Genomic DNA, 22,091 nt, shown 5'->3' with positions numbered 1-22,091 from the left:
TGGATATTTTTTAGTATTTCTTTGCCTCGAGATGTTATTCTGGATAATTATTCTGGACCCCCATTGAAGGTGCATCGCATTATTAGCGATGCCTCCGTGTACACGTCCAAGATGCTGTGTTATGTGAATGGAGTATTTTGATAACTTAAAGTAGCTTTCCTTTATCATTTGTGTTTGAAGTAACAAAGTCATATTGTTGATTAAACAGACTAACTAACTAAAAGTTGCTTTTGCAATGTTCCACACATGTGTACACATCCTCATTTTAAATATCCCAATAGTATTCACTAACATTTGTATTCCTTGATCCTTTGACTTTGTACTGTCATTTTCAAAGATTAAAAAGATTCATAAGAACTTGATTAATTAGTTTCAGTAGATTTTAATTATTAGTTTTTATTTGTTGGAATTTTTGGAAAGCTCTTAAAATACTGAATACAGATCCAAAAAGTTCAAATGCTTGAAGATAAATGTGCTTTGTGTCCTAATACACCCCAATCTTCACCATTCGTCATGAAGAAATCAGCGTGAGAGAGATTGCTAACAAGCAACTTAATATCAATGTCAATGCTAAGTTGCATTGTAATATTTGAATAAGACTCAAATTGTCCGGATAGTGAACAGACTTAATCTCACAAAGTGAATTGCAGAAGGGACAATCTTGTACAGACCTGTTCAAGTCAAAAAATTAAGGAATAGTGAGGTAGGCTCATAATAAAATGAGAATCTTAATTATTTCATCAGTACTTTGGTACATTATTACTTTGCGAAATGTCAAAGAGGAGTGTCTAAAATACTTTACCACTGTTTACAATAATCAACATTCCCACTGGGGATTCGGGCACTGTCAGTGGGTGAGTGGCACTATGCTTGCTTAATTCGGGGCTAATATCATTGCTTTTGGATGCTTTTATCCAGGGAACTAGTGCAGATCTACCACCCTCTAGCTAACCAGCTCACAAAGTGCCTTATTCATTCATTATAATACCATTTTTATCTCCACGCTGTCTGTGCAGATATCCAAACTAATTTCCATTAGTAACAAGTTGAGCCGCCATCAACCTCTTTGCTCTTTCATATTCCTGATGTAGCCAGCGTATTAACCATATTTTACTCTCATTCTTCTCTGCTAAGGAACTTCACTGTTGCAAATCTGTCAAGTAGTTACGTCCATTGGATCCTGTCAGGGATATTAGAATATATTACATTTTATCAATATTTCGAGTTTCATGGAAAATTGCCTAATACATAAATTATCTTCAGTGCTCAGTAGGTACTAAAAAATGCATATTTCCTATTTTTGAAAAAGTTTGTTCAATGACAAAATAAAGTATCAGACAACTTCCATTTGATATTTCAGGGTTTGTATCCGCCACCGCTAGGGGGTTGATGTAATTTACTTAAAAACCAGCCTCCAATTTGTCTTTCTTAGACATAAGTAAGTCTGGCTTTCCCTTATTTTCAATTTTCTGTAGAAACCTCTAGATAGAGAGCGGTATACTTTCAAACTGACACTCTGTACATACGTTTCGATTCAAACTTTAAACATAATGAATATTAGTCATAAGCAATATTAATCAAACACATCTTCATCTCAAATATTATTTTACCATTGAAAATATATTCATATTTGTGATATTACTTCGAGAGAAATGTATATTTTATTTCTTGAATACATAATACAAAAGCAATGCTACAAACACAAACTGAATAGGTGTGGATGGTAGGTGAGTTCGAATTTTTGTAAACAAAGCAAATACAGCCCGAGGACCGCATAACCTAACCTCACAAAGGTAAGCAAACAAAAAAGTAGAAAGGATCGCGATGCGGCTCGGTATGGTGGTTGCAGCGTCGATTCTCAAGTAAGACAAAGAGAAAGGAAATGAACGTCGTCTCCTATCTGACAGGATGACAGGAAACGCTTTGTAATGGCGGCAAAACCAACACTCCGCTTCTCTCGCCATCTGCGTTCCGTTTTGTGAAGTAAACAATAACTTCGAAGTTTCGATTGTGTCGAACGCGGCTATTTTTAGGGGAAACACAGAGTCGGAATTGAAGTTGATGGAAATTTTGTATGTATTCAGTATTTTTGAGTTGAAAATGGAGATAGCATTATTTCCACTACAATCAAAATAGAATGAAACTGGAATAAATTGATAAAATAGAACTCAAACAAAAAGTTTGAGATGCCAAACGGATTTTCAAAATACTCTCAAGTGTGTGTTTAATCCTGATTGATGTATTTTGAAAGCGAATTATTTTGGTCCAATAAAATGTAGATTATACAGTGTAGAAACCAATAACCTAAGAAATTTCTTGATTGCTTAAGAATTATAAGAAATTGTGAAACACATCAAATTTCTATTATGAAAGTGCTCTTTTCCACAATAATTTTATCATACAGGGCAAATTACGCAAGTGATCATAATTGATTTTTCGTATTTTCATTTAACAACCTATGTATTTCTATATTTTTAAGCCTGTTTTACCAATTATATTTTAAATAATAGAAAATGAAGTTATTTCTCATTTCCTTCAAGAAATTAAATTTGTGAAATACCTGTAGCAGTTCAATAGTCATCAATACTACCAGTTTTTTCGAACTTCCGAAGCAGTTTCATCGAATAAGTAGGCGAAAATTTCACTAGTTTATGTTTGATTGGACAAAAAGTGGTGAAAAGAAATATTAGTATAATAAAGCAGTCAGTATATAGTTTTATATATGGAGCGCCTCAATTATCCCTAAAACGGCTTATACGATTTTTATGATTTTTTTTGTACGGGCAATATTATACTGGTATTTATATTGTTTTCAGATTTTTCCTTTTTTCGGAAAAATAAAGAACTTTTTTATTTCAAAGGATCACCTTGTATAATTTTCGCTTTTGAAAATGTTCCATATACCTAAATGCCATAATTTTGAAATTATAGCTACATTTGCGTTATCTACGCCGAAGTTAAAATCATAATTTAGGTGGATATAACAGTAACAAATTTGATATTGTTGAAGTTTATTGAAATTCACAATGGATCGTTCAACTGAAAAAGAACGAATGATATTAGGATAATGTGATAGGCGTAGAAGTCAACAAGAAACGAGTAATCTAATGATGGAAAAATATAACAAGCAAAACTATCCAAATTTTCTAGTAAAATGTTATGTTTTGCGATGAGCCTACTTTTTGTTTAAATGAAAACGTAAATTGGCATAATTGTAGAAACTGGTCACGTAACAATCCTCGTTGGATGCGTAAATCTCACACCCAAGATCTCGAAAACATGAATGTATGGGCTGGAACAATAGGCGACAGATTAAATGGTCCCTTTTTCATTGAAGGTAATTTAAATGGTACAGTGTATTTAGATTTATTGAAAAATAGTATTATACCTGAATTGGTTAGGATATTTCCAAATCCAAGTAAGTATTTTCAATTACATTTAAGAAAAAATCCTTATTAGAAATTTTCAGACAATAACGAAATCCCAAACCACAATATTTGGCTACAACAAGATGGTGCCCCACATCACCATGCGTGTGTGGACTAGACTATTTCCTGTGGGGTCAAATCATTTATAAAACACAGCCTGCAAATATTCAGGAATTAGAAGATAGGATTACTACAGAGATAAGATGAATTGAGCAGTCAGGGATGTTGCAAAATGTACGAGTATTGCAAAGTTTAAAATCGCTTGGTTTGTTGTAATGAATTAAATAGACAACATTTTGAGCATCTGCTGTAATCGCTGAAATCGCCTTCATGTTTTCCAAATTTCGTAATTTTTCTACTTCACAAATGTGGATCGAATTCTAACATGGCAGAAACATTTAAAAATTTGTCTTCAGTTGTTGTAGATTTTATGCGCCATGATTTGGATAAATATTTTATTGCACCAGTTTCGTTAAAGTTTTACTTACTGACAGTAAGTACCTTGTTACGAGATTTGTATTAGGACATAAATTATTAAAGAATACTCAAATTAAACGATTTATTCAATCGTAGCCATCTAAATGTACCTACAATACTTATTGTGAAGATACTGTAAATGTAGCTATAACTCCATACATAAAACTCACTCTATATAATTTGTATAATTTAGAAGTGATATAACAGTATATAAGAAATATATAATATATGCGGTTGACGGAAGTTGAGTTTTTACAAAGAGCTTTAAGTAAAAAATTTGAATGTGTTAGATGATCAAAGGACTGGATACTAAAAAGAAGGTAACTTTTTCGGGCAAATGAAAATGTTGACAATGAAGTATTCAGTGCTGATATTAGAAAAAGAGCAGTCGACATTTTTCTTTATTTCAACAATGTTAAACTCCAACATCTACTAGCTATATTAATGTTCCAATCAAAATATTAATATTTCAGTGGTGTCGTTCCTAAAAGGCTGGGCCTACTTTTTTGATGCGCAATAACTATTTATAGCAATGACCATATCCATTGATAAATATCAGTCAAAATGGAATAGATGCCTCGAGAGCTAATTTAATTGAGTAAATTTTTCTCATATCTGCATTACTTACGACGGCGAACGCCCCTGTTGTTCCTGATGAGCGACATTTTCACCATCAAAATCCACAAAATACCGCGAAATATACGCTATCAGTAGTTTTCGTTTCCCGCTGTTTTACCGAAAAGTGTAAACTTTGTATTATATTGGCAAAACAAGCAGTATCAGAGCAGCACATCAGTTATTTTGCAGTTTAAGCAAAAAAACAGCTTTTGATATGCGCTGCCATATTTTAAACTAAAGCGTAGTAGGGGGAAAATGGAAAATTTGTTTGGGAAACACAATGATGATTGTTCCGCTTCTGATGAGTTTTATACATTTTCATTGAAAATTTACAGAATATTTTGAGAGAAGCTTGATAACAAATTGAATGTATACTTCACTTTTGAGTCTATGCTTGATGCTCGTACCATACTTGTAACAAGGAAAATGATAAATTGTCATAAATAGTATTCGTGTGATGGATAAACATTTAATATATTACGAAGGATAAATGGAAATATATTTTGAAAGTAAATATTCTTTTGAAATCTATGAATGGAAATACGATTACAGGATCATGGATACAAATAATGAGAAGGACAACCTGTTTAGATTAAGGTTACAGCTTCCTTGATGTCCTCTACCGAACAATGATGAAGTATGCTTCAATTTAGAAAATAAAAAAATCATAGAGGACTAGATTTTGCGAAAACTCTTACATAATCAGTAAAAAATAAACCAATATGTTTTAGTGGTTCAAGATCCAGTCTGTATTGGCGACTTCGGGTTGTATATAGAAGAGGTATGTGGCGCGTATGGCCAAAACAATGGGTGTCTTCAGGCCACATCTAATTTCATCAATGGTCCAATGTTTCCACTTAAGTGATTACAGAGAAACTCCATTCTCTTAACAATACATTCAACTACATTTTCAACATCTTTGGCATTAAAATTTCCTCGTATACTTAGCGGCAAATCCTAATTCTTCCTCGATACGAAGGATCTGGTTGTAGTTAGCTGAACGTTCCGAACTTCAAGTTTCACCGGATCTATGGGAAACCATGGTACCCCAACTGTTAGCTTTGGCGAGATTATGGGCTTGGATATATTCCGTCACTATTTCAATTTGGTTCACCTTCAGGAGTAAGCAATTACAGGCCTTCTTTTCAATTGGATACGTTTGGATTGGTGGCGGTTAAATCATCACCGGCTATTTGAATCCCAGTGACTCCGATTATTTTCGTCCAAGCTGGCCAATCGTCTTGATCGAAGAGATTCTCAATGAAAACAATTGGATAATCTTTAATAAACTCTTGGTAAAGCTCAAGAAGTTGATCGGGTACGATCCATTTGCTCTTATAGAAAATGGGGTTTTTAAAGTCCAAGTCATATTTGCCTTCTTTGAAAAATTCATAGGCTGTTACCTGCATACCAATTTCAAAATTTCCTGTGTATCCATCTTTTTCAATGGTAACCTTGATTAGTTCAAGCTATCAATTGAGCAAAACATTTTATATATTCCTTAAATTACTTAGGACGAATAAATAGTCATTGAAAAATCAAAATACTCAAGTACCATTTATCCGACATCATAGTTCATTATTGACTACTCTCTACACACATTCTTAAATTCAAGCAATACCTTATTGCTGTGGGCAGTGATAAAACAGTTGCAGATTCCTTCCAGCAGTTTTTGACTGCTTTCTAATTTGCGATTCTTGATCATGCAGTTTCCTGGAATAATTAATTCATTATATGAGTGTTATTCAATATTCTGCTTCCTGTACAAGTTTCATAACATTTCTAAGGATAATCTAAAGAGAGCCTATATGGGCATAGATATTAAGTTACAAATACAGGAGGAAATACCTTACAAGGTAAAGACGGGATAGAACTTTTTAATGAAATAACTTCAAAGATATTTTTCCTGGAAAACTATCAACTGAAATAATGGCTATTATAGTCAAGAATGATCTCATTTACAATTTTTCTCTCACATTAGGAATTCTCTCAACTTTTCCTCTGACTATGGCATCAGGCTAAAAAAGTCCCGTTAATTTGATAATTTGAAAAATTACGTAAGAATTAATATGATAAAATAAAGGCTTATAGATTTCGCCACCATCCTATACCCCTTATACTTCGAAATTCTAAACCTAAATAACTTAATACTCACAACCATACTGAATTATTTCGGAAACAATTTAACTAAATTATTTACAGATGGGTCCAAATAATAAAACAATGCTCATTATGATCCAACTAAATCCAGTTAAAACTGTTACTTTAATGATACTGACTCAAAATCAGTTTTAGAAGCTATCTAAATGTCCCCAATAAATATTTATTATCATGAACTGATTTTCGAAATAAAAAACTCATTGTATCAATTGAAAATTAATGATGAGTGAATTATTCTCATTTGAGTAAAAGGAGAAGCTTGCAAATTAGGAGAGTACTCAAGTTGTTTCTGCAATCCAGACAATCCAAAAGATTCTTAACCATATCAGCTAAGAACTTCTCGTAATGACTACAAACGACATGAAAGCGGTGGTTGGTCTTCTGATCAGTCCCATCTCCTTCAAATTCCACCTTAAGTCTATGGACAGGGCAGAAGACGACAATTGCAGATTCTGCGAGCAAGCTGTGGAAATGGCAGAGTATCTACTCTCGAATGTACTGCATAAAAGGCTTAAATACCTTGAAGCGGTAATACTAATACCTAGGGACGTGGAAAACTCTAAAACAATATCTTCCTTTGGGAGGAGTATTTGTATTTAGAAAGCACAACAATAAGATGTAGAGTCTTGTGCAAAATATTTTCTAGGTATTGGTTCATTGTGGCTGTAAAGCTAAATTAAAATATGAAAGATCCAAAAATAAAAAAACTAATATTATGTATCTAGTGCCCTGTTTATACAGTACAGACATTTCAATATTTATGAAATAGATTAAAAAGTCATCAATTCTATACAGAAAATAAATCTTGTCATGAAACAATTTGTGTGAAATTTATAATTCTATTTTATAACTTTCATTGCATTTGTTACTGATTATAATTAATGGCTGCTACTTATTTTTGAGATATTATAAATTAGGATATTGATATTTATGTTGAATTGGAATTGTCTTTGTCAAATTTATATTTGGATAAAAATCGAAATAAGTCGAAATGTCAATATTTTTTCATGTCTTAAATACTAATTTTCCCACAGAAAAGAACCAAAATTAAGAAAACTTATCAACATACGCATATGCATATATTTACATATTATATGTGTTTGTCACGCTTTGACGCGTTATCAACCATGCGGGATATAGTTATTCATAAATATAGCCCATATGTATGATAACGGAAATATATGTGATTTTTCTTTTCAGTACAAAAATCTCGAAAAAGAAATTTGTTGTACACTTTTATTAGAAGGATAGCGGACAATTATAAAAATTGTAAAAAAATTTAATTTTAAATTAATAATCCCTGATTAATAAACAAATTCCAATGATTTTCCAACTCTGGAACAGGCAGCATTTAATTGAGAAAATCACAGAGTTTATAAATCAAAACCATAAATTTTCATTGTTTGACCTGTGAATAAAAGTCATGACAAATTTTAATAACGTACTATTAAATCAATTAGCTACACAAATAGATTAAAATATCTCATTAACGAACGCACGTGTGAATTCAATAGAAAATCAAATAAAATACTGACTTCTATTGAAATGTATAGTCAAAAAAATTTATTATGTAACGACACATGAATTCTATAGCATTTATTACATTCCATAGTAGTATTTACTCTTTTTCTATTAGCGTCTGTCGCATTAGTTTTTCTAGAAAGTCAGAGAACGATTGTTTTTGGGATTACTCAACTTTAATATTATAGTTAGTTTGAGATTCTAGTTTTCTTGTTGTTCCACTTGACGTAAAGGTAAAAAGGAGTTTTTATTATGTGAAATTTCATCTCATTCTCATCATCAAAACAAGTATAAAAAATTTCGCCTAGCAGCTTAGTATTTTTCTCTCATATGGGTAGTAGATTTTATTTTGTAGATCTACATTTGACATGACATGCTTCATCACAACGTTACTGCGTTGTTAGTATCTTCCTGCATTCGCAAATTGTCTTAAATAAAATTTCTTTCGTCCTTCCATTTTTCTACATGAATTCCGTAATGCAGTTAACGTTTCTTGAAAATCATATGCGATTGATTATCGTTGAGTTCATTGTTTAATGTATTAATAAGGCAAGTATTTCAATTTGGTAGCAACAAGTTCAACTTCAAGTTCTCACGAGTATGGAAGTTTGTGGAACGAGCCCGAAGAGCGAATGTCACAAATACACGAGTGAGAGAAAAGTACTTTTCCAACCTGTTGCACACTATACTTTTTCCACAACTTCACAAATTTAAAGAATAAAAGTAATGGAACTTAATTTTTATTTTATGATTAGTAAAACCAAAATAATACTTAAGTATCCTCTTAGCAGTTAAATAATATTCAATTATTAGCAACGTTAATTTTATTTTTAACAGACTCTTCGACGTATCCTTCTGCCACGGTACTCCATGGCGCTTTAAAGTTAATATGACTCCTCCTGGATTTACTAAAATTGTTGCCGAAGAACATCTCAAGCAATAACCTGAGTATAGATGGAGGTTTTCTAATTTTCAAAAAATTGCAATTATCTTAGCCATAGATACGAATTTGTTTATGCCAACTTCCTTTCTAGTACATTTTCCGTGTTGGTAATTTAAAAAGAAATGTTTTTCTGGCAAATCAATCGGTCGAAGAGCAGCATATTTTTTATATATTTCGTAAAATTCTTTCGTTACAGTGAACGTTCTTGGCTTCTTTGTTTTCGTGTTATCGAATTTCATAAGTAAAGCTGAATTTAAATCCTCAAAATTATCTAAACATTAAAATTTCACAAAAAAATTCTTGCCATCCGAGAATTTTGAACTCGGGACTACTTAGTTCCAAGCGGACACACTATTATCCACTGCACCATTAACCATTGATTTGAATGTATTGGTTAAAAGGACAAATATCTATCTATCATAATTTGAAATAGTATTTGTAATGATTATTAGATTAGAAGAAATAAAATTGATTTTTAAAAATAGTTCCTTCTAAATAAATTTTCTTTTATTAGTAGATATTCCTTGTCTCGAGCTTCGTTTAAAAATCTCTGCAATTGGTTTCTGTAATTATAGGACTTTCTTTTCAAAAATAAACGTAATTTCTGATACGTGGATATATCAATGTTATTTTATACACTGATCATTCTTCGCAACATTGAATATTGTGGCCAAAGTGTAGACCTTAAGTTTTCGACAACTCTTCAAAGTACACCAAAAATAAAGTTTCCGAAAAAGATCTTTTTAAAAAACTTATATAATCTGACAGTTGTGTTATTCATTTGAAGCCCACACCACATATAAATGTATGTGGTGTGGGCAAAGTGCCGTAAGAAATAATATTTCTCACAGTGTGAGCAATATGTGGTTTTGAAATTAATTAGCTATGAGAAATACGCCACTTTTCATAGCAGTTGTAAAAAAAATTATTTTGCAATAACTTTCCTACAATTTTCTCTGTGTCTTTTGTCAGCAGTTTCTTTCATTGTGCTGGCAAAAACGTGAAACCTAATCTTATTTCAGATTACGAAAGCATGACAGATAAATCATAACCTCTCTTATCACATTTATTCTCAATATTGGTGTTTTGGCAATGGAATAACAAAAAGTATTTTGTAATTTCTTTAAATACAGGAAGCTAGTCAGTTAAAAATTTGTATGATCGATTTTATCATAAGATATGATGTATGAAGTTCTAATCACTTATGGGCTCAAAATTATACAGAGAACAGCATCGCAGACATGAAATTGATTGTTGACAGATAGACCATCGAGCAAACTTCTGATATGAACACCCTCTATGGCGTTTACCTTTTTAAATATTTCAATAATCCATCAAGCTAAGCGTTGGTCAACCCTTCACCGTTAACGTCAAAAGCAGAAACGACAAACGTCTATCCATATGCATCTGGCCACATGTAAATACATATTAATAACAGCACCAGATTAATGAGCGAATAGAGCGAATAGCTAAATATCGAGCGCACGGTCTCTCTCTACTAATAGGGCCTTAATTGAGCCCTATCTGGTTATCGCTAGACTATCTACTAGTTATATGTCGGGTGACGGTAACTGCACTGAATGAATGTAAAGTTCTAATCAATCCATGATGAGTGTGCTCATTAAAATAAAAAAAATATGCATATTTTTTGAGATTATATATAAAATGAAATTTAGAATGAATATGGAACTGATACATGACATAATAATTCGAGATTCCACTGCTTGATTCAGCAGCTATCTGCTTTTTTTATGAAATTTATTTTAAATGAATTTCGAGTGAATATGCAATGAATTTAGTTCGGGAGTGGTCAATGCTGCCGTGTGCAATCATAGGGCTAAAGATAAAACAGTGGTATTCTTATATATTTTGAGTCGCTGAATCCAAATATACCCGGCGTTTTTGCGAAAAACTGGTACGTTCTGTTTAAATCGCAATTGCTTAAACAAATAGTTTTTTCGGTTCGAACAATTTTTTTTTATAGAAATATGGCCCATTTTGAGAAGATAAAGTCTCTTGTCATTTTTCTGCTTAAAACATATTTAAAGATTTATAAATCGAAAAATCGACAATTTTTACTAACATTCGATGTTAATAACTTTTGACCAACTGAACATTTTTTAAAATTGAAAAATCTTACTTGCTCTTCGAACCTTACTCTACAAATGAGTATACCTCGATATTAGTGTAGGTCCGGCGTTTGGCCCTTATCGCCATTGACAATTAAGCGCTTTCTTAACTTTGCAGCACGTCGTGATAAGCCTGTCGTTAATTTACTATCTGCCTTAAGAAAAGATCATAGAAAATACCACTCTGTTACATAATATCTCTAATTACAAAACAAATGAATTACAACCTGAATTATTGTAACCCAACACATTTGAAGGAAATGTAATAGCTTTCTTCATAAAATGAAGTATTAGTGTCATTTTAGGTATCTCAGAGGAATTTATAAATCGTAGTATAGAATTATCTGAACAGTACCTCACTAAACTTTATAAAAAAAATACCGTATGTATTTTTGACTAGATTTGTTTTTGGGATTATCACGACCAAAAATGTGATGAATTACCTCCTACTTCAGCATCTACCAAGTTACATATGCTTAGAGCTTTCTACGTAACATATCAACAAGTTATTTGTTTAAATAACAGCATACGATCCCAATTTACAATCATTATAAATACTAGTCTTGACCATCTTTCGACAGTATTTTGTCGATAGCTAATCAGATTGAGTCACATGTTATACGTACTCATAATAGAAACTTTGCTTTTTGTTTGATGCTAAATTTGTTGCTAATAAGATTGGCTCTCTGCCTATATTATTGACGCTATTTTGTGTACTAGTATCAATTTGCAAAATATCTCATTTGATATTACATGGATATTAAACCACATCGTACTGTTTCTCCTTTGTCCATGAATTCTAGACTAAATGCTATTGGAATGAAAATTGTAAGTTTTTTCTTTAGAAAATGAAAGTATTAAGCAACATTTTGCTACCAACTTGTCACTTGTCCGAGACAGATTAAAATCCCACTCATTTGCTCAGTTGATTTATGCCGTGGGGAACTGTAATTTAATTTTAATATGCGTGACAATTATCAATTTTACCTTTAACCGTATTAGAGGATATCCACTGGAACATTAACTGTTATTTTTGAAGCGCTTGTGCAACAGCATCCAAGCAGATTTTCACGTCGAGCTCTAGCTAAATTAAATTTTCCACTCAAATTACCACACACTTCTGTCAATGATTGTTACACTTGCTGTTTGATTATCTATGTGGGATTAATTTAATAAAATTTAACTTTATTTTCTTCATAAACGAACATAGCAAACATGCTGTTTTAATTTTGTTGTGTGAAACATTAAATAATAATAAAATACTTGACACCAAAAGTATACCATCAGAATGGAAAGAAAGTATTTTGATTCCATTTTTCAAAAAAGGTGAAAAGAACTATCCACAAAATTATATAAAAGAAGAGATGTTATCTGGTATCTCTGAGGAACAGCACGGAGTCAGAAAGAACAGGTCTGCTATAGATGCTATTTTTGTGATCCGCCAAATTACGCAAAAGGCTATAGGCTATCGATCTCACCTAAGCATTTGATTGGGTACGATTGAGGGATATAACAGCTCTATTGAAGAGAAGAAAAATTCTCTCCAGCATAATAAAAGTAATCAAAGACCTGAACACCGATAATTACACATATATCAGAATGGAAAATAAACTAAGCAGTAGAATGGATGAGACTATAAACGAAGTAAAGCAAGCTAGAAAGGGATACCAGATGGGAAACAAAGAAATGAAAATAGTATATTATATTGATGATTATACTGATCATCTCAGAAAACGAAGAGAGCTTACGAAGGCTACAGTATAGGTTTGAACAGTATGCAGAGAACGGAGAAGATGTAAGCTCGCAACATACGACCAGAGTGTAAAACAAATGAGATCATTTAAATAACTAGGAGCCAACATTATGAATAATAGAAATCTAACGAATGAAGTGAAGGCTCAAACAACAAAAGCGTCTTAACATCAGGGTACCTGAGAGATTTAATTTGGCGGAATAAAAATATGACTATGAGCAAAGTCAGAATGTACAAGACCTGTGTGAGACCAGTAGTGACATACTTGATAAAAACCAGAGCAGAGACACCATAACTAACAAGGATATATGACATCCAGGATGTAGTAGAAGAGAATGGAGAGACCACGTGGACAGAATGTCAGATGACAGGTTGGCAAAGATTGCAAAGGAAAAATAGAGAATAGAATTGTAAACCGAATACATCCCGACTAACCACCTACAAGTTGGTGTAAAAGCTGGTCTTCATTATCCCAGTTGCAGCTAGGCAAACGTAGATGCAAACACAAGTCGATGGAGAAGAAGAAGAAGATTAAATAATAAAACGTAAGAATTGTTACATAAAAGTATCACTAAAAAAATATGTCGGAAATTAGGTTTGTATCAATTAACTGTAAAAATAATTTTCAATTATTGTCGAATATAATCTTAATGCAAAATTTCGAAGTGAACGAAAAATGTTTTTAAACCGTGCTGCCAATGTCATACGATCTTTATCAATATTTGCCAGATTCCGTCTTGGCGAACCTTTGTTGTTTGGTGATTATCTATTATATTGAAAATAATTGACTGATCGTTAGAACGCCCAAAATACTTAAAAAATACAAGTTATACAATATTCGTGAGTCCTATTCAATTATACTACGAGGATGGTCTGAAACATTTCCGATCTACCATAAAAACATAATCTCTATCATTTTCCTTTTAAGTATACACACTTTTTTAGCGACACTCTAACCTTCCTATAATTAGGCGGTCACGTATGCGATAAAGTCTCGTCTGATGAAAATCTGTCTGTTTTGAACAGTTTAAATCAATGTTTCCCAACCTTTTTTATACCATATCCCACTAAATCCCTTTCAAAATTCTTTTGTAATTCCCTATGTAACATTTGCATAATTTATAATATTAACGAATTGAATTTTCCATTTAAGCAAATCAAATGAAAGGTTTTGAGAAGATATCACAGGAAAACTGTTAACGAAATACTGTACGTAAAAAAAAATATATAATGAAAAACTTAAATCCATTTTTTCTATAATAATTTAATATTTTAAACTTAGTAAGATCCTTGCGTTTGGTCCTTGCTGCACAGATATTTTATGTTGTTTCAATTTAGTTAGCTTAAGTCTCAAGTCTCCTCATTCCATTATATCCAGACGATTATTTATCGGTAAATCATTTACAGCACTGGATCCATAATCAGCTAAATATAAAGATGGAAACGGTAACAATAATTTTCATCTACGTTTGGTCAAATTTGGGTATTTGATATCTGTTTCCTCACAAAACCATGAAATCGCTCCATTCATATTAAATAAAGTTCAAATGGATTCATCATTCATCAATCCACTAACATTGATTGCATGATTAATTTTGGAAAATCAATTTGTTTGAAAGCATAAAATGTTTCTTTTGAATGAATGACAAGTAGAAAAAACGGAAAGATTTTTACGAATAAAATATTCAGACGTAAATGAATTTGGCTCAAAGAGTCAACGATAACAAAATATAACTGACTCAACTGGTTCCGAGCGGAGGTGCCCCTGCGAGCTCTTTTTTTGGAAGGCGTCATCGGTAAACAGACACTTTACGAGTCGCCTCAGCTTACTATCTTCATTAATTGAAGTTCTTGGATTTAGATGTGAACAACTGCGTTGTTTAGCAAGATTTTAAAGCGTTCGTGGGTCCACACGGAGCCTGCCGTATGCCGCAGGGAGATTAATTTGACGAAGCCAAAAACCCCTATTTTGGTAACGTCAAACGAATTATAATATTTACTGTCCGCAAATATTTGAAAATTTACTTTTATCTTTCAATTTTAGCCCCATAATCTAGTATTGCATTTGATGGCCCAGAGCAATAGGGTTAAGCTTATGCTCAGTGCATTTTCGAATTGCCCTCCTATGTAGCATGAGCACCACGTTAAGAAACACAGGAACGATTCACTTAGAATACTTATATAGTGTACGCGTTCAATTTATTGTCGTTAATAATCACAATTCATTCTTCACATTCTAATTGTTATGATTAGTTAACACGTTCTAATTGGCGAAATTACACTATGAAATATCGATATACAATACAAAAGAACAAAGGATTTTGGTTAACATGGTTCTTACACATAAACCTTCATAATTTGTTTTCAGAATTGCGTTAAGAAGAGGGTTAATATAGCACATAAAATTTCCATTAAACGTTGTTAGAATATTCTATTGTTTTATATTTATATATTGATTAATTTCTAACAGCTTTACCTACTAGGTATTTATTATTGCAAATTAGTTACATAGTTCGGACCGGGTTAAGTCACACGACCATAAGGTTAGGGTGCTAATATTAATAGAAGTGAACCGTTAATCAATGTACACAATGGAATACCCAAAATTTAATCAAATATGGGTCAATAATTTAATATATAGGATGTGAATATTTGAAGGACGCTCTGTTGTGATTTTACGTCAAAATATGAAAATTGGATTTGTTGGTTCATTATATGATATTGAATAATTGATGATGGATTTAACACGTTGAGCCCAACCAAAATTGATAAACTTTTCCCTGGTTCCAAAATTTTTTTGTGTGTTTTCCAAGGAAAAATAGAAAAAAAATTTATTTGGAATAAAAAGGGCGAAAAAATGATGTTTCATAGGCCCTGTAGTACGATAATACAATGCTGTCCCTATACTACCTGATTTAAAGGCTTCTTCGGCGATGCAGCACTCGCCCCTGCCACGCAGCTTTCTATTTGTAGTATATTATGGTGCCAATGATTTGGACCAATAACGATGCCTCGCCGCGGTTACGCCCGGGATGTTCATATGCTAATCACGCACTGATCATTGGTTTGGTGTGCTAATTATCTTCGATAAATAGACTTAAGCTTGTGATGTTCAATAACCATTTCGTAATTAATAATTAAATATGTGAAATTTGTTATATCGATGGTTCCGATAACAGTTTTTGATTAAAAAAAGTCAAAGTTATACTAGCACGTATAGCTTTTTGTAATTGACGAAATGACAAATTTTATTCATAGGAAATTCTGACTCGTGTTCCCACAATACCTAATCATATTTATTACATTTATATATCATTGAAAAATGTTTATTGCACACACATCTTCGTATAAATAAGGTAAGCTTTTGAGAAGCGGTTATAATTAGTTTTGTAATCAGGGCATGCCGCAAAGCACCTGAGTTCCATTATATTGTCTCTGTCCCTTTAGATGTAGATCGTTCGGTGTCTCCAGGAATGCAAAAGGTCTTTGTGTACTTATTTCGAAATATGTTGTGTAAATACCACCCAATTTGATGAAGTTGGCTCAAGGATATTATAAAATTCTCTAAAATTTAGATATTAACAAGTGTAAATTACCTAATATTAATTAAAATACTTTTCGTGACTATTTATATTAGAAGGAGTAGAGGAAAGTCATTGTTAAATATTTATTCTTTGTTTATAGAAAATAAAATTATAACAGAAATCATACCATAAACACTTACGATGATGATATCGTAGTTTCCGCGACGTTTCTGATGTTATCTGTCAAATTTTTGTTCTTATACTCATATAAATAGAATTTTGTCACGTTTAGAACAGCTCATAAGAAACCGAAAACTTACGGATGATTTCAAATATTCGAGACCCTAATTTACTGAAACTTTCATGCAACGGTTTGCATTAAAATTTCACATTTGAGAAGCTATCCGCTATAGAAATTTAGATGAATGTTTGGACATCTTCAAACATAACTCAAGTGAAGTTTTCCGTCGATGTGTCACAGTTGGAACAATAGATTTCATCTGAAGAACTTGTTTCCAGAAAAAGACTGATATACCGATTTGTTAACACGTTTCAGTGCTACGTGGTTGGAATAAGCTGTGCCATTATAATTTGGTTGCAGCAGTTAAATATTGCATGCATGAAACATTCGTCTGGACCTACTAAAGTGGGGCATAGCACGTCGGGAAAGTATTACTGTCCCGACTATTGGCGGACGTATTCACTGGAGAACAGATTTTGTTACATGAAGACAATGCACCTGTCCATTCATCCACCATTGTTGCAGAAAAATTACCCGAACTACGTTACGACATATCCCGTCCACCAGATTAATTTGATCTGGCTCTCTTCCATTACATTTTGTTCCCAAAACAAACAATAATGACTTGGTTAAATCTACAACTATAGATAACGGTTTCTTTGATGATATTGGAAGTAAAAATCTACCAAATCCCCAAGTTTTAATGTAAAGCTGTATACATAATAAAACTCGTACCTTGCATTTAAAATTGCATGATTTGTTGAAGAAAACATTTAGAATAGTTCTGATATCAATGTTAAAGATATTTTCGATAGTAATGTGAAAATTTAATAATCAACTTGGTAAAAATCAGCTCTTAACACTCTTGTGATATCACTTTCCAAAATCTATTATAATATAAATGTTAAAACACGAACTTAAAACTCTATGAAATCTGGAAACAACTGTATATGTGTAAAGATACCACTTGTTTTGTCAACCACTCGCTCTATTAGTATTACGCATCGACCGCCTGCCTAGGCGCTCTTTGATAAACTATATTTTGCATCATACAAATCCACTAATCAACACAAGCAATTACATAAGAGGCAACAAGAATTTTTAACTATTGCAAAGTTCGTCCTCAAAAATTGATGATAGACGTACCAGAAAACTTCTTTGTGGATGTAGATGATGACGATTATGCTGTAAGATTGGATGAAAAAGATTGAATTAATGTTCCTGAGATTAACAACCCAAACGAAAGTTATAAATAATTTAAAGAAGTTGATTCAAAGTTCATGGGATCAAGATTATTAAGTTTATATCTTCAATTATTATAATTCTACTAATATGTTTTTGTTTTGTTGATTTCTTTAATATAATTAATCGTATTTTGTTTTGGTAATTTTGTGATTCCATGTTAATTTTATTAAAAAATAATAGAAATGGAAATAGAACTCATTTTGGAACCGCTGCTGTCATTCAATAATTTCTAAATGTAATTTGCTAAGCATGAGAAGGCATAAAAAAATCATGAAATTCGTGTGACGTAATTTATGGATGACCCCTTAGCAGTCTTTAAAAGTTTGAAGGAAGGTGTTCTTTCAATCTTTGCATACGCTTAAACCAATTCTTCAAACATCTTGTCCACTGTGTGATGAAAATCACTGTCCACACATCTTTAGTTTGGCAGTGAGGCACGAGAAGAAGTTATTAGGGGATAAATAGGGTGAATATGGACAATGAGGCATCAACTCGATGTTTTTCTCTTTAAAATATTCATTTCTACTACTCTATTGGAGATGGCATGCGGGATTCATTTGGAACATATATTTCCCACACCTAAATGTTCATGCAAAAACGATTGAACTGCGATATTTTAAGAAACGCATATATCTGTCTGTAAGTCACACAGACTTCTTTAATCATGCCGAGCCCAGCTTCGATGTTTCTCGGAATATAGAAACAATTTTGAACGAACTTCTCGAAATTTGTCACTGACGGACGCACGACCACGACAAAATTTTGCATTTTACATAATTGTAAGCAGTCTTCTATGGTGCTTTATTACCATAAGTTGCACGAAATTTTATGGATTGTTGTTGAGTAAGATTTTTTGAATCATAAGAATTATCCAAGGTAAGCCTTTACCGGTGATTTCCAATTCTAACAAACTTGCTTCTTTCTAACGTTTACGTCTGACACCCGTTTCGACAACTAAATTATCGTCTTCAGAGACTGAAGGTAAACTGTTTACTTACTGTCTCTGAAGACTATAACTTGGTTATAGAAACGTGCGTCAGATAGTGTAATTGTGAGTGGTAGTGTAAACAGTGTGTTTACAAAAATTCCAACTTTAACTCCACCTATTGTTCGATTGTAAAAACTGGAACCCCAGTAATGCAGTTAAAACAGTGATATATGGTGAAATACCCACCGAAAAACGTATTCATAAATATTGTTACAAATATCTAGACGTAGACAAAAGTAAACGTGAAATAATTCCGAAAATGTAAGGCGATACATTTTAGAATGAAATTCTGTGATTATTTTTAAAAGTTTCTATGAATTGGAATCATGAAATTTCACTCGCAGAAATAAATAAAATTAGTGAGTTGTCAGTCAAAATACTAAATACTTGAATCGTCTCAATCGAACTTAAACTTCGTCTGAATTCAAAATTATACAAAGAAACAAAGCTTATTGCAATCTTTACTGAAAGCTCTATTTAATGAGACAGTTCTAATTAATACAATGTCTACAATAACTTAAGAGCTGTGGAGCTCGTCGTTATTTTCAGTTATTGATCGGTACATAATATTTCAGTCTAAAAGTAAATAAGATTTGATATAAAAATCAAATACTTCAGTTTTCCTTACGTAACTTTTTTAAAAAACTTTCTCTACTTGCTCGCTTTCACAAAAGTATTTAATTTCATGAACATTTTCATTTAAAATTTCGTTAAAACGCACCTTTGTCCTTTTTATAAAAATGGTTCTGTCAATGTTATTTAGAGACTTTTCTAGTACGAGGTGTGTTAGGTGAATGGTACGGTAAGGTAAGACGGGGTACGTAACTTTTAGAGGTGGATAAAATAGTAAAAAACTCATTCATGATTCATGAAATATCCATTGAGATGTAATCGTACATGAGGAGTGAAAAAATTTCACTTTAAAAATACACTTTCTTAAAGGTATTATCAAAAATATTTCTCCGTTTACAGAACAAAAATTTATCTTAACCTACCTGGACGGGCAAAATGGGGTTTCCAGTGGAGTAAAATGTAGTAAATGAAGTATATTTTTCCCCAGCTTCTCCGCCCATTGAAATGCAAATATTCTCAGATCATAAGAGGTAAGCCAGAACAGACTTTCTTCCATTGTAAATAAATAATCGATGAATAGATTTTCTTCCTCTGCGCCTAAAAATTGGTGCGATTAGGTCAAGGTTCTTAACTAAAATAGAACTACTATTTTGTGAATAAATTATACCAGCTGTGCCTACTTTCAATACATCATCAATTTATTCGTCTTTTTGTGTAGTCTGGTTTACACGACGTTCTAAAGTAGATTGCGGCACTTGAGAAGAGTCTGCTGCTCTTTTAAAGCCCAGTAGTTTACCGTTCATAACAACATCCACAGAATTTTTTATCGGCTCAGGGCTCCATTCCCTTTCATATGTCCAAACGATCTCTTATAGGTAGTCTCACCCTAAAAAAATAAAATACTAGAGTAAAGAATGAAATGATGAAATGGTAAACATTCGGCACAAAAATACATATACAGGACAAACTTTTCACTAAAACTGGACCCACCTATTGAAAGCTTTTTTCACTATACCCTACAACTAATAGTAGGGTAGTAATTTCACGCTAAGCTACTGCAGTTACAAGGTGTTGTCGTGCAACAGAACCCACATCCTAGTCTTAGCAACCGTTTGGAACTTTCTCGTATAATGCGGCATTCACTGTACGACCCTGAATTCCTGATTTGATTCCATCGTTGCGGAATGCGGAACAATCTGGTAGCACCAAGTCTCTTTCCCTGCTCAAAGAAAAGATGGATCTTGATCAAATATACTAATGAAGTTTCCAACTGTTTGCTATCTCTATATCTATTTTTTGTTGTTCCTATTATCCTATTCATAACAATTGTAAATAGAAATGGACCAAGACTATCTCCCTGCTTTAATCCCATCTTCATCGTAAACTCCTTCGATCTTCTTCCGTCTATTAGAACTTCCCTCCTACGTTTTTATATATTTCTTTTGTTATCTCTTTTATTTTTCTAGGGATTCCTATTTTTCTCATACTATCCCATACGATTTTCTATCTAATGAATTAACTGCAGCTTCCAAATCGATGAATGTAATATGTAATTATTCTCCCTAATCTAATTTCCTTTCTATTAAACTCCTTACTATGTATTTGTTATCTAACATTTGTTTCCCACATTTTAGTCCTTATCCATTTCATCATCAACGTATTTACTTATATTTATCTCAATGATTCTCGTATGTTCTCAAAACAACTGACGATAAGCACTTTTCTTTGAAGTTTTCGTATAATAGGTCATGCACTGGTATCAGTTGATTTTCTTCTCAGTTTCTGAGTATTCTATTTGTGTTCCATGGTAAATTGAATATCTCTAATATACATCCCTCTCCTGTTTGTCCTAAATATTTTATCATATCCACTTCTATATTTTCTCCTCCACACGCTTTTCCTATTTTTGTTTTCCCTAACGCTTCTTCCACTTCCTTTTCCGTGATTTCCTCCCTTGTCAAGTTTCTACCTAGAACTCAATTTTCATTGTTTTCTATCCGGGAATTCCAATCTCTCATTATAATCATTCTTTCGATAAATGTATACCAAGAACTTTCATTATAACTCTCCAAAAGTATCAACAAATTCATATTCATTCTCTGCTATTCATTCTTCATATCATAACTCTTTTCTCGCAATCACCGTACATGAGCCGATAGATCAGGCTGGTTCTCAGGTGTTCGTTGTTCTGCTCTTAATAACGAAGCGTATCGCGTATCTTAATTGCCGTCACTATTTCTGATTAAAAAGAACCAACCACTTAGCAATTACTTGCCATTTTGATTTACACGAAAATACCGAAGATTTGTTAGTCTATTAACGCCATCTAGGTGCACATTTGGGCCATTAGCGTTGGTAGGGTTGTGAGGAGAAAATATTAGAAGGAATTTAATCTAAAACGAGAATAATTTAGTGCATTTTAAAAGGTTGTTTCCAACTTCTATATACTTGTTATTATTTATTTTCGTTTGTTGATCAACAAATAGAGGGA

At 32.5% G+C, this 22,091-nt stretch overlaps 1 pseudogene; it reads right to left on the bottom strand.

Annotated features, from left to right (window-relative positions):
• Positions 1-5,535: 5,535 nt before the first annotated feature.
• LOC130891480 (enolase-like) lies at positions 5,536-21,878 on the bottom strand (annotated as a pseudogene).
• Positions 21,879-22,091: the final 213 nt, after the last annotated feature.

Source organism: Diorhabda carinulata, chromosome 3, assembly GCF_026250575.1.
Source record: "Diorhabda carinulata isolate Delta chromosome 3, icDioCari1.1, whole genome shotgun sequence".
Classification (NCBI taxonomy): domain Eukaryota; kingdom Metazoa; phylum Arthropoda; class Insecta; order Coleoptera; family Chrysomelidae; genus Diorhabda; species Diorhabda carinulata.
This window is presented reverse-complemented; position numbering and strand designations above follow the sequence as displayed.